Raw genomic sequence first — 13200 nt, forward strand, 5'->3', positions numbered from 1 at the left:
ACAGAGTGGCCAGCAGGACAACAAAGTGATTGTCTCCCTCTACTCAGCACTGGTGAGGCCACACCTGGAGTGCTGTGTCCAGTTCTGGGCCTCTCATGACAGGAAAGACACTGAGGGGCTGGAGCGTGTCCCGAGAAGGGCAATGTGCACTCTGCACATGACAGCTTCTGATCACCACATCATTCACCAGTCCTTCTCTGTTCACAAACAGCAGGCTCAGAGGGGCACCCTTCCCTTGGCTCACTCCCCAGCTGTGTCAGGAAGTTCTCATCCATACATTCCAGAAACATCCTGGATTGTTTTCTCTCTGCTGTGCTGTATTTCCACAATACATCTGGTAAATTCAAATCCTCCACAAGAACAAGTGCCAGTGATTGTGAGACTTCTCCCAGCTACTGAATGAATTTTATAGACTATTTTGTCTGCCAGTATTATAGAATATTTGGTCAGTTGCTTAAGCAAAAACAAAATACTTGAAAAATGTCTCTATTAATGCAAACATGCATAGAGAAAATCAACATAATGGATACACATCCACAGTGTCAAACATCTTCACATTGCTCTATTATGAGTCATGCTAAAGTACTGTCCTCAAACCATGTTTTCCTAAAATAAACTTCAGTGTTGGCTTTGTGAGCTGGAGAGCAGACTTACTGATTTCTAGCAGCACAAAACATGTTAGGTTACAGGTCATTTAAATAAATTGTTTTTGACTTTTGAAATGTACAGACTGCCTTTGCTGAAGGACCTGTTGGCATGAGAAGGCATTTTTGAGATGCATTAAACACGCTAGTTATACAAAAGAGTGCGATGTAATTGTTACATTAGTACATGAAGGCACAGAGGTGAACACGAATATCATTCTCCAGATTGATCAGTTAGGATTTTGCATACAAGATTTGACCCAGAACATAAAGATCAACTTATTTTCCATTTCAAAATAGCAATCTGTATTAATCTATCATCAACAATCCAAATACATTATAACCAGCATCCTTAAAAACAAACTGAACTTTTCATGCAAATCTTACAGGATGGGTTAGATACGCTAAAATTTTAAAATTCCTTTTTCTTTCCACTGTCAAATGGTCTTCTCAAATGACAATAATTAACACATTCAATTTCATCCTGGAGCAATCTGTGGTAGATCTGATGATATATTACCTTTCAACAACTTTCCACCAAACTCTTTTGGGGAGCATTATTTTCCTGAAACCATTAAGAAGGAAGCTTTGCTGTTTCAGGCCAGTCATGAGACAGCTGTGTTGGAAACACAGCTTTGGACTATGTCATTTGGTGGGACAGTGACCAAGTCACAATGCAGCTCAAGGAGATCCATGAAGCAGAAGAAGAAGGTCATCGAAAAAGCTTTTCTCCAGTTAACCATACTTGCATTCTCACTTACCATTCCAGTCTACCTGTGTTCATGCTACCAAAGACACATTGCCTGAAATACAATTTTCAATGCTATGAGTTTGTAGACCTTAGTAGCAGAAGTAATAACAAACTAGATGCCTCTTCATCACAGACCAGCTCCTTATGCTAAGAGCAATGGGATGTTTCTTCATTCACGCCCATGCCTCATTTCAAATCACTTTATCAAATTATGTTGATCAGCACATGGCTATGTTCCTGCACAAACTGCTTCAATTTGAGCATATTTGCCTCTGAATGTCATCAAGGATGTTCTCCAGGAATAAGTTAGCATGGCTATTGCTTCTTCATATTCTCCTTCTATGTTCACTTCTGGTTATTTCATTGAAAAAATCAGGCAACTACTTGTTGAGGAATACATCTGAAGTTTCCTTAACACTACAAAAGGTTATGTTATACAACAACGAAGAGAAACAGATGTTATTTGTTTATGAAGACAAATTTCCAGATGCTTCAAGATCACTTGTGCAAAGCTTAAACAACTGCTTGCTTTTATTGTAATTACCCTCCAGTTCCCTTCTGCCATCACCCTCCAGAGTGTGCTATGCTTCCTTACTTCAGTGTTCCAGGCTTTTATGTTATTTGAGACATGAGCTTTGTCTGCTAATAAAGTTTCTAGAAATATCTGCAGCCAAAATGGTAAAACAGAAATTGTAATAAGGGATCATAATAAAAACATCCCCATTTCCAGAAATAAAAAAGCCCAACCAATCAGGTAGTATAGTACCTATTAGTTCTGAAATTGCTTAGTACTTTTTTTTTTTTGTTAAAAGCATAGCTACTTCATTCCTTTCTCATAAATGTCTTACCCCAATAGCAGGAAAATATCAAGTTAATGTGTTGGTCACAGCCTGTTGTTCACACAGCATGTTTCCACCCATCAACAGCTTCTAAGTCCCCAGAAGGAATTTTCTGCCTCCATGTGATAATGAAACACTCTACACACAACACATTATTCTCCCTCACAGAACAGTACAAAAGCTTACCTGCGACCTCAGCAAAATGACAAGTCTTCAGCCTTGAGATGTTTGCCAAGATCAGCTGTGCAGTGTTATACTCTAAAACCTGTTACAGTACAAGTCTCTGACAGACGTTTGGCACTGTAGTGTAAAGAAGACCTGCATGTAGTTAGCGTCCATGGAAGATACAAAGCCTCAGCACCTTGGTAAGTGCAGATCCAAAAGAAAACTCAGTGCAGCAGTTTCCCCATCAGATATAAAACACCCATAACTCAATCAGGTTCCCACTGTCCTGAGAAGAGCCTGAACTTGGGCATCCCATATACCTTTGTGACTAGTTGCATGGAATATTGGGAACTCCTTAGAAGGCTTGATTTCATCAATAGTGACTTGCAAGGTTGATTAACTTAAGGGCTGACCAGACAGATGGTGCTACACTTGATTTCCCCAACCATCTCTGATAAGGTAGTCAATTTCCACAGGATATGCAAGATTTCATAATGCCTATACTTGCATATGATCATGGATGCAATTCGAATTCAAGACTGAATGTGACATGATTTCATTATTGAAATGTTCTATTGATCCCCCTGATCCTATCCATTGTGTTATTACAGCTACAGACTGCTCTTCAGAGTAGTGCCACTGAAGCATGTTGGATACTATTAACTATGTCTATTGAAAATTCACTCTGGCACTCCTATGGCCTTGGTGAGGTGGCACTGTAAAAGCCTGCAACAATGAGTATTGCCAATCCTATTAACATTTTTACCTGGGTAAAAATTATCCTGAAGATGTTATTTTCAGTGCTGAAATTTTTAACCTGTTATTCAATATATGATACAGATACCATTTTTCTTTATTCTCCTACTACATTTTTAAGTGGCAAAGAAAAGGTTATCATTCAGATGAGCTACTTCTCTGAAACTGTGGGACAGAAACCAATTATAGATGCCTGAGATAGATGGGATTTTGCTCCTACTAAGCAGGTCCCAATTATGTCACATACACACTGCCACAAGGAACAAATACAGAACTGGAAAGAATAAGGAAGTTGTTTAACAAATGCATTTGTGTAAGTCATTCTGGGCTTACACCTGAGTAATGGTGGCCTGGTTTTCTAAAACAAGCATATGTCTGCTCATTAGTGGCATCGGAGCACCCCTCAGTGGGAGCAAAATGTCAACTTATCCCCATGTAACAGGACAGCCTAGAGATATGAAGTGTGTAAAACAGTGACTGTGCTTTCCAGGCAACACATGAACAATTCAGCATATTAATCGTTCAGGTCACTGTGAACAGAAATGTGAGTTATTATTAGTAGTACATGCCATCTTTAGCTCTGGAGGGTACTACTTCATACAAAGACTTCAAATTTCTTCTTTTTACCCGTTAATCATAGTTTTGCCTGAGGGTTTAAAAAGCAGCATCATGAAGGGTTTCCTTCACACCTTGTCAAACCAGAGACCAAAATGGGACTCACCTGTCACATGTTGGAGATTCACAGAATTCCTTCATTTCCTTCCGCTGTGTCCCACTTAGGCCTTTTGGAAAATATACTGGTTAAGAAGTAGTGCCCTCCTTTTTGATATATGGGCTTTGTATTTCTACAGAACATTTTGAGTATAAGTGTTTGAGGTAGCTGAATCACTCCCAGCCTACACTGTACATTTTCAAAGGGACTATAACCACAGAGAAAGGAAATTACAACTTTAGCTTTATTGGAAGTGCTGTACCTGGCTCAAGTTAGTTAGCCAAGTGAATAAATGAATGAGTGTACAAACAACTAGAAGTGACATTTCAGTTACTTTTGCTAGCCTGAAAACTATTAATCTTGTAATTAAAGGGTGTGAGAATTGAAATCTTAGAGTATTTCTGTCAAATATTTCTACAATACCTTTGGGTCTGGAGCTCAGGTAAAAACCATCTTCATCATCTTCTCTCCAGCCAAAGATTCAAGCTGGGACCAGCGTATCCCCAGGCACTCCTCACAAGTAATTACCCTGCAGAGGGAACACAGCCAGAGAAATGTTACACCATTACTATTATTACTTTTTTTGGATTAAGTAATAAATATTTTAGAGACTAAAGCTACCCACATGAAATGACAAATGAGCATATACCAAATCCCCATGTATTTGACTGTGCACCTTCAGGACTCTTCTACCTGAGATAAACAGCAAAAATTCCCTTCCCCACCACTGTGAGCTCTAATTTTCCTTTACAAACTAGAATCTCCTTCAAAGCTAAAATCTACTGTGATATTAGTTACTTTTATAAAAGTTTCTAATCTGTTTGCAGAGTAAGGTTAAAACAACTTCAGACAGCACAATAAAAGGTGATTTCCTCTGTAGAGCTAAGGGTATTTCTCAATCTTTTCCAGTTTGCAGATCCCCTGGCCTGTCTGAGAGAGGTGCAAGTCTTTGTACAACAAAGTTAACCTTCCTGACCACAAGACTACATTTTCTATATGCTTTTGCACAGCATTTCGATGTTATTCAGAATCCCAAATATTCATAGACCCTGCAGTAAAAATCAACAAAACTGTTCTTTTTCCATTACCATGTCAAACTTTGTCTCTCATTTATAGTCATTCAACGGGTAATACTTTCTCAAAACTAATTTTTGTGCCAGAAAAATTGCAAAAATAGATAGTAAAGAAACACTAATGAACTGGGGGGAGTTTATAAAGACAATTTTATATCAAAGAAAGTAATTTTTAAATGACCCCATTATTTGACCTTTCACTACATTTTTCCTAAACGTAGATAAACAACTTCAAGTTTTAATCAACAAGTATGGTACAGATTTTGGGAAATATTTAGACTTCTTAGAAGTTACTTCTAGTCATTGCAATATTTCTCAATTTTTGAGTTTTTGATAAACTATCAAAATTCTACCAAAAAAAATAATGCTGATTTTGAAAATTAGCTGGATATAGAGTACATTCTCAATTCCATTTTTACACACTTTTAAAAAAAAGTTTATTTGCATGTGGTAATAATAAAAAAGATCTTCAAAATTCAAAAAAATTTTCATGGGTTGATTTGGATCAATACACTCTTTTATTAGGACTTTAAAAATATTGACAGAATGATTTGTCACTTGAGAAAATAACCTAACAAACACAGAAATTCCACAGATGTTAAAGGAAAATAAAGGTTTTATGTCTATAAAAGTTTTATGTCTATTTACTATGTAGCATCAGCAATCCACATATTTGGTGTATCTGAACTTCTTCAGGTCATGGACACAGGAATTAAAAAAAACTGTATTGTATTGCCAATATTTCTAAAATGCAAAGACCTCAAACAATTCCCTGAAAGCAGTTTAGCCCCACCTGAACTATGACAAATTAAACCCTTTGTGAATCAGAGGTGTATGCACCATTCCTCCAAATATCTGCTTTTCATTCTGCAGCTTCTGCTTCTTTAAAAGTTTGTGTCATACAATCTGCTCCAACTTTAAACCACAGTTATTCCCTCTGTTTGACATTCATCTACAACCAAAGAAAACTTTTAACAAACATAAAAAATGAAAACTAAAAAGACACTGATGAAAGGTTCTCATCTGTTTACTACTAGCATTGCTCTGGTCTAGAAGATTCTGGAAAAGTTCTTATTTCAAATACATATTTCTGTAAAGAAACAGAACACGGCTTTCACTTAGACTGATATCTCTAAGTAAACATTATGAGGAAATTCAGGAGCAGTAAATGCAAGAATGCAATCATATAACTTATTTCTAACAAAATTTAAAGCATGGCATGGCAAAGGTGCTGCTAGAGACAAGCAGCATAACTGTAAATTTCTGTAAGGCCAGAGATTTGCCTTACTTTCACTCTAGCCTAAAAATGCAAATGCAAATCTCTTGAGAGATCCAGGTGAAGTCCACAGAGACAGCCTGAGTGCTCAGAGGCAGATTCTACTCACTTTTTCTAAAAAAGGATATCTTAGAAACTCAGTCTCAGAGGCGAAATTTGAAAGACACATTACATACAGAACTTGACTACTCCTTGAAAAATACAACCTCACAAGACTACACTAAAAGAGTTCCAGTATGAGAAAAGCCCGTCTCTAATCTGTTGGAGATGGGATGGATTCTTGCGGGGTGAGGTTAATAAATCAGGTTGTAATAATAACTAGTAGATTGTTTCTGTCCATATAAGAACATTGGGACAATTGATCAGATTCCTTTTTCTTGCAGCAAAACTACTACCTACTCTTAAAATAAAAAACATACGAGATGTCACTTATAATATTTCCCAGTTTTAAGCTTCCTACCCAGACACAAAGCTTTGGGACCAGCCTGTTCCTCCCTGTGGTGTTATCTGTCTATGTAAGGCAAGCAGGTCCCCAGAGCACCTGTTATGGCCAGTGCTGTCTCCCTGAACCATCCTCCAAGGTGACCATGCTCTCTTAACAAACAGACTTTTCAACTGAGAGAGTTTTCAACTTCTTTTTGTTTCTTTTATTTATTTTTTTTTTTTGGGGGGGGGGGGGGGGGGGTGTTTGGTCTTGCCTTCTACAGATTGTTCAGCTTGGAAAATAGAAGACTTCAAGATGACCTAATTGTGGCCTTAGAGTACCAGGAGGGGAGCCTACAGGAAAGATGAGGAGAGACTTTTTACAGTAATAAGAGGGGATGGCCACAAACTCAAAAGGAGTAAGTTTAAATTAAATATTAGGAAGAGGTTCTTTACTTGAAGGGTGGTGAAACACTGCAATGAATGTGTTGTCTAGAGAATCTGTGGATGCCCTATCCCTGGAAGTGTCCAAAGGCAGTCTGGATGGAGCTCTGAGAAACCTGATCCACTGAAAGAGGGATTGGGATTAAATGATCTTTAGGGCTCCTTTGAACCTAGGCCACTCTAGGTGTAGAGGATTAAAATTTCTCCAATTTTCATTGTCAAGGACTAAGTTTTGTCATAAGAGACCTTCCAGGTCCTGAGCAGGCTCAACACAGCTGACTACTACGGTGACATAAATATTAAGCAATAGTTTGTATCTACTTGTGCCCACTGCAGTGGAACTGGGCCCAGACATTTACGTTTTAGAAAAATTGTATAAAATGTATTGCAACTTCAATTCGTATTTATTTAGTTCCACCTCTCCAATATTATATTGTCTTTAGAACTAAATAAATCTTGAGGTTTTTTCTGTGTTCTTAAACCGAAATTTAGTGTTTGCTGAGAACGGTCTAATAAATTGTTTCGCACAAATCTGAGAAATACTGGGTAAAAAAAATGTATAATTTCAGGTTAGTTCTGTAAAACTTTCCATCAAAACTGACAAAAAACCCACCAGAAATAACGTTTAAAAATACATCAAGGAGCTGACACAGTAATTTTTTCTTCAAGAAATCAACACAACTGCTGACATCCAATGCAATTTTTTAGCAAAAAGTTCGTTCGTATAAACAATAGTTATAAATCTTTAATTAAAGCTAGTTAGACAACTAACTTGTATCACCTGATGGAAACTTCTTAGTGGGTAATCTTGCAGTGGCTCAGACACAGTTTTTACTTTTAAACCTACAAATTCAACCAAATCAACAAAATTTCAACTAACTTGAATGTATACACCACAGAGCATTTCCACCAAGCTGTAGCATCCCATGAACTCTCCCGCTTTGGTCAATACCCAGGCCCTCAGCCCTGGAAACATTAACTACTTACCACAGAGTCATCCCTCCCAAAGGGAATAACAGTCTTCCCCATGGACTTGGTGTCACAGCTTCCTCTGGTTTCTCCTTCCCTGTCACTGGTTTGGTATCCCTGGTGGCCACCCCCCTACCCTGCTGGCCAGGCCCCTCTGCCCAGCCTTTAGCTCTGCCCCCTGCCCCTTCCCCTTTATAGGCTGCCTGCTCCACGTGGCTCATCCTTTTTCCCTGGGTTTGTCGTTCACCTAGTGCGTTATCCTGCTGGAATAAAGCCTTGCAAAAGAGCCTGTCTTGCCTCTATCACTGAGCCAGCTGTGGTGAGTGTTGAGTGGAGGTTTGACTGTATTGCCTGAATGTTAACTCAGCCTGCTTTTCAACAGGAGAGCCTTGCTAGGGACCAGGGATAGGCAGCAGCACCTACCACTTTTAACATCTGCACTTTTTCCAAGCACTCACTCACTCACACGAAAGGATATGGCTTTGTGGTATCTAAGATGTTTAAGATGCATAGAATTTTAGTCAGTACTTTGACCCACATCCTCCTAAGGATTAATTTTTGTGTGCTCCATATGCCAGAAGAATTTGCTGCATGATCTCTCTACAATAGAGAAGCCAGAAGGAAAGGCACCCTGCTGGTTTTGTTCTACTGCTTACGGCTTATTCTTTTACCTCCTTCTCTAGAGAGACCCTTGACAATAAGTCTGAGCCAGAGTTTAGCATAGTTCTCATCTGTAGAACTCAGATCCAAAACTTAGGAATTGGGATCTTAAGGTCTTAAGGCATTTTTTCCTTATAACTTAAAATATTTTAAAGAATTAATAATGAGACTAATAGACGTTAATAATAGATAGCAAAGAGACTTCAATTCGAGCAGAGAAGAAAGCTCTTAGCTCTGATTGACAAAAGCTGGATGCAGCTTTATTATTGGTGGCATTAACTCTATTGACCAGAATCTAAATTCAGGAATATTAATATATGCAGAAATAAAAAGAACATGAGCTGAAATTCAAATTATTTTTGACATTCATGAAAAGTCTAGTTGTAATACCTTGTTAGGAAAGGAAGAGTTTGCCTTCTGTGGAGTGTCAAAGCAAAATGTATGCCCTTACAGAGGATCTACTTTAAACAATTATTTTTTATTATTTCAAAATTGTGGTTTATTAGTTAACCTTTAAAGTCCTTTTCTCAATATACTTATTTGAAATTTTGTGCTTATAATTTCAAATTCAGTAAACAAACTTTAAAAAAACCCAAAGCATATGTTTGGTTAACATATTTTAAAATATACCTTAGTACATGAAAACTATTTAACATACTTCTATTGCAAAAAAAAAAAATCTCTAGCGGGGGGAAAAAATTAGTGTGCCATGGAAAAAATTATTTTCCTAAACACAAAAACTTTCACTTTAATATGATACCTTGCAAAGGCCAAGACACTGATCAAATGTACTGTTTCTCCACTTTTACCATAGCATTATTAATACATGCCCAAAGCATTCTCAGTTGAATTCGATATGCATAAAACTAGTAGATATTTTTAGCAACACTCTGTTCAGAGACCATCCCAGTTTCATCTGCAAAACTTCAGTCTAATGTGTAATATTACTACTAAATTTTAGGAAAATGCGATGGAAGCAAAACTGTGGAAATTCCAAGTTTTTAGAAAGCGTAATGTGTCAAGTCTGCTCCAAGTAGCAATCTTGCATTTTTTTCCCCTTCCCTCTCAAAACACACAGTCCATGAATAGGCAGGATTTTTTTCTCAAAGGCCTCTACTTTTCTCAAAGAAAGGTGATAAGGATAAAAAGACTTGGGGACAGGCAGATTTTCATTCTTTCATTTTAATTAATCCCTGAAGTTTCTGTCCAGTGTTACAGAAGCTGGGAGGTCTGACCTTTCTCAAGTGTTCCCAGAGGAGAGGTAGATAAGGGATAGGTTTCAATAGCTGGAACTGTAGTACTCCTGGGCTTTTTTCTCTCTACTGAAAAGGCCAATTTGAAAGGGAAAGGGGGATGGGGGGCAGTGCAAGGGGAGAGAAAACAAAAAAACAAAACAAAAAAAAAAATTAAAAAACCACACAAAAAACCCCCCCAAAAAAACAAACAAAAAATTTAAAAAAAAACAGAACAGGAAAAAATCAAAACTAGATACACTTAAAAGCATATTAAGCCTAGCTCAGCTAGTCAGTTATGCTGCTCTATAGTCACTGGAAAGACATGTGATGTCCACTTCCCAAGATGACCATTTCCATTGCAGGAAAACAAACAGAGAGGTGCTTAAGACATGCAGGATGAATAACCTGGGGCAACTCCAGAAGGGAGTAAACCATGATGGGCCATCATCTTCCCAAGGGAATCTAGAAAGTGTATGTTTGACACTCAACTCTTTAGCTAGCTAATAGAGGAAATGGAGCCTGCTCCTTATCTGATACTCGGTGGATAGGTACATCTTCCTTGCAGGGATTTCCCCAAGCAACACAAAAATTATTCTCAAATTCAGGAGGCCTCTAAGAGGGTCAGTCCTATTCTCCAAATTTCCAAATCATCCCACTTGTGTCTGCCCCACACACACAAAAGGACAGGCAGGCAATGCTGAGGGGCACTGTGGTGGCCCTGTCTACCAGTTATATCCAAGGAGAGCAGATCATAATTCAGGGCAGTACAGGAACTTATCTGACTCTTGGAGGATTTACAGTTTTAAGACAGCAGGACAGGGTTTCCTTTCTTTTTCTACTTCAAGCTATGCAGCAGCACGTTAGAGGCTTGGCATTGACATGAAGCAAGGCAGCTCAGATTGTTACCAGCAGCTCTTCTGCTCCTGTGCCATCTCTGTTTTCCTGTCACCTCTAGCTCCTTGGCCAAGGCCAAAGGCTCATAGTTTGGTTCAACTACTGCATCTAAGATTCCCAGCTGGATCAGCTGTCATGATAATGAGTAGGTGTTGCCATCTTATTGCAAAGGTTTCATACCTTCTCAGTGATTTTCATGAGCAGCTCCTCACAGCACTGAATCCTTCACCTCTGCACAGCCAACAAACTCCATCTCACATCTCAACCAGCCAACCTGCTCTTTTAGAATACCCCTCTTAATTTGATCCAGCTGTGGCCTATTAAGGGCAGGCTTGTTCTTAATGCTTGATAATTGGCGCAGCTGTAACTCCTTAGGGGCCAGATTACCTTCACCACTATCTCTATTCTCCTACATTTTATCTATCCACAAGTAGGCGGTGGGAACAAGTTATAGAAAGAAATCCATGTTTCCACCACTGACCACTGCTGTTACTAGTAACAATTAAAACAATGCTTTGGAATCTACTCTCTCTGTCCAGTTAAGAGCTCCTGCCCAAAATTTCTGCCAGTTGTATCCAACCTGACTTCCTCTGAGTCATATAAGAATTAACATGCTCAGATTAACCTCCATCACTGGATTAAAATTTGTGCATTAGAATATCAAGTGTCTATTCCACCTGTTCTGGTGGAACAGACACTTGATATTCTAATGGGAGCTTACTGTATGTGGGAGCTTTCTGTGCATAGCTCAGTGTGAACGCCTACTGAAAGCTCTGAAAAATTTGTAAGAAAAGTGTAACAGGGTTAAGGAAAGGTGATGCAGGCAGAATAAGCACAGGGAAGCAATGAAATATAAGGGGTTAGCAAAGCAATGCCATAACAAGAGGCACAGCACAAGGCAAGGTTTAAAGGGAGGGAGTTTAAAGACCTGCAAATATCTAAGGAGCAGGGATCACCTAAGAAGAGATGTCTGCATTTGGGAAGAGCATATTTTTTATTTGCCTAGGTCTTGGGAAAAGAAAAAATACAAAACACAGATCTCATTTTATATAAATCTTTCACTTGAGAGAAATTTGCGTTTTGAATGAAGAAAAAGAAGAAAACAGTGGCAAGGAGGGAGTAAGTATCACAACAAAGTATAATTAGCACTGCAATGAGTAAATGGCCACACTACTTAGGGTGTGGAAAGTCCTAATAGAGACAAATAGCACGGCTGCCTGGCATTGTACATGAAAAAATAGCTTCAGCAGTTCACTGAATAATAACAGTTCACCTAATGTAATGACTACAGAGAAAAGGTATCAGATCTAAAGGAGTGTTTTATCTATGTGGGACATTTTTGTCCTGAAAGCTGTCAGAATCACCATCCACCTGAATCCTAGAGCCTATTCATTTGAGTTGAAGAACAAAGAACCGCATCTTGCCTATCCTTTGTGTTCAACATGAAAAAGTGTCTTGACCAAAAAACAAGTAAAGTGCCAGTCTTGCAAGTCAACCCAAGCTGGACTTAAATTAAGGGCTTTCAGTGAATTTTGGATCAGAGGTAAGCTTAACCCCAAACATCTCTCACAAGCACTTTTAGGACAGATGTAATAAATTAACTGCATCCCTTTCACACATGTCTAGCTCAGTCCCTGCACTAGGAGGGAAAGAGTAAATCCTCTTCTTGTGTCCAAAGGGCAGAAACATTTCAGCAAAGCAAAAGGAATCCCTCAGCACAGCTACCACATAGGTCTACCACATCAGTGGTGTGCAAGAACAACTTAGTTTCATGATGGTCCAGTTTTTGTATCAAGGCAATTCTAGCCATTCATAGAACACAATGTGTTGGAAAATAGAGTCTTTGTAAAAATTCCTTAAGTGAAATATATAGGGTAATGGCAGATACACCATTTAAAGGGTACTCAGGAGTTTCTCTCCAGGGTTTTGTGTGTTGGAAAATTAGTCATTAGTCTTCCTCCAATGGATCCAAGCCACTGGTTTTCCTTTAACAGCAGTTCTACAGGTACAGTGAACTGAATCACTACATAATGTTACCACTATTCCCCTGAGAAGACAGCTGAAATCACATGCCAATTAAATTTTTTCAATGTGTTCACCTAATAGCAAAATATTACACAGCCCAGTAGCGTTCCATATATAAAAATAGCTTTCCAGAAATAGCGGCTCTGCTGTACTGGAATTTCCCAGAGGACCAGTTACTGTTGTTTTATATGTTAACACACTTGCTGCAGAGTGAAAGTACTGAAACCAAATACATTAAGCAGTAGTTTTCTTATTGCCTACAAATGGCATTTAAGCAACAGTAATACTGCTTTAGACTTGAAAAGCTTGTGCTTTCAAAATTTTGGCAAGTTGT

The 13200-nt window shown here is 38.5% G+C and overlaps 1 long non-coding RNA gene across 1 annotated transcript; it reads right to left on the minus strand.

The window, feature by feature from the left end:
• Window positions 1-296: 296 nt before the first annotated feature.
• Window positions 297-11097, minus strand: LOC135296151 (uncharacterized). The gene is made up of 5 exons (XR_010358213.1): window positions 11022-11097; window positions 4291-4396; window positions 3877-3937; window positions 2421-2534; window positions 297-1812 (listed from the first exon to the last, which is right to left on the minus strand). It is a non-coding gene; the product is annotated as an uncharacterized LOC135296151 (long non-coding RNA).
• Between the last annotated feature and the right edge of the window lie 2103 nt (window positions 11098-13200).

The sequence above is a fragment of the Passer domesticus genome, chromosome 3, assembly GCF_036417665.1.
Source record: "Passer domesticus isolate bPasDom1 chromosome 3, bPasDom1.hap1, whole genome shotgun sequence".
In the NCBI taxonomy this organism is placed as follows: Eukaryota; Metazoa; Chordata; class Aves; order Passeriformes; family Passeridae; genus Passer; species Passer domesticus.